General features: G+C 52.5%; 1 long non-coding RNA gene across 1 annotated transcript in view; it reads left to right on the forward strand.

The window, feature by feature from the left end:
• Positions 1–195: 195 nt before the first annotated feature.
• Positions 196–1,055, forward strand: part of LOC105551655 — a 3,887-nt gene continuing 3,027 nt past the window's right edge. The window contains exons 1-2 of the long non-coding RNA XR_001007890.1: positions 196–562; positions 726–952. This is a non-coding gene — a long non-coding RNA (uncharacterized LOC105551655). The remainder of the gene's footprint in view (positions 563–725; positions 953–1,055) is intronic.

Below are 1,055 nucleotides of genomic sequence, written 5' to 3' on the forward strand. Positions count from 1 at the left end.
CCCCAGCAGCCCAGGGCGCGCTTCCACCACGGTACCGGCGGATTCGCCGTGCGCAGCCGGAAGATGGCGCAGACGCACAAAGCACACCGATGCTGCGCCATGATAGGGCCGGCGCCGCAGTGACTTCTGGGAAACATAGTCTCTAGGCGTGAAGGCCGCAGCCCGGCCTTGAAGCCGGATCTCGCGATGTTTCGAGGTGAGCTGGGCGCAGGCGTGCTTCCCCTGCGCGCGGGAGAGTTGTGTGTTCGAGTCCCTGGGTCCCTTTCTGGGGGTTCTTGGTGCTGTGCTATCTGCGTGTGATTCTCTAGCGAGAGATTGTGCGCGAGTGACCGAGTGGGCAAGGGGCTGTCACTGTGTGTGCGTGATTGTTGTGACGGTGTGTGGTGGTCACTTCGACTCCGCGTGGGTCGCTGACTGTGTGACTGGTACCGTTTAGCGGTGGATACACAATTGTGTGCCGCTGTGGAAGATTCCCTCATCCATTAAGTTCCCATTTCCGTGAAACAGCAGTTTTACCAGGTTTGGAAGGAGCCTTAAAAGTTTGGAAGCGTAAGTTTATCTGGTAACTAATTTTAAACATTACATATATGGTGAATTAAATGTGGGTTATGAAGGAGAACGCAAAATAAAAACGTTATAAAGATGTAAAGGAGTTTTATGGGGCGGCATCTCTTGGCCAAATACCAGACCGCCACAGGTAGGTGTTAATTCTCTCTTGGTTTTAGGCGGCTTTGGTGCCATCACGTGTGAGAAGCCCAGGACTTTACACATCCCCAGCCAGTGTGGTCCAATATGATGGGGAGTCCGAGTGCCAGATGCCGACCAGGACCTGTTATTCTGGGTCTCAGAATGAGGAAGCCCTCCCTGTCCGAGATGGAACAGTTCGTCCTTGAGTCAGGCCCGGAGTCCTGAGTTACTGTCTTCTGATTTGATCCTGTTTCCCTCAGACCTGGTGAGCTCTGTGGTGTAATAAGTGGGTAAGAGTGTGAGCCCTTAACCATCTCTAAGACTGGAGCCAGAATGCCTGAACTCTAGTCTTTTTTTTTTTTTTTTTT

Source organism: Mandrillus leucophaeus, unplaced genomic scaffold, assembly GCF_000951045.1.
Source record: "Mandrillus leucophaeus isolate KB7577 unplaced genomic scaffold, Mleu.le_1.0 Scaffold53, whole genome shotgun sequence".
Lineage (NCBI taxonomy): Eukaryota > Metazoa > Chordata > Mammalia > Primates > Cercopithecidae > Mandrillus > Mandrillus leucophaeus.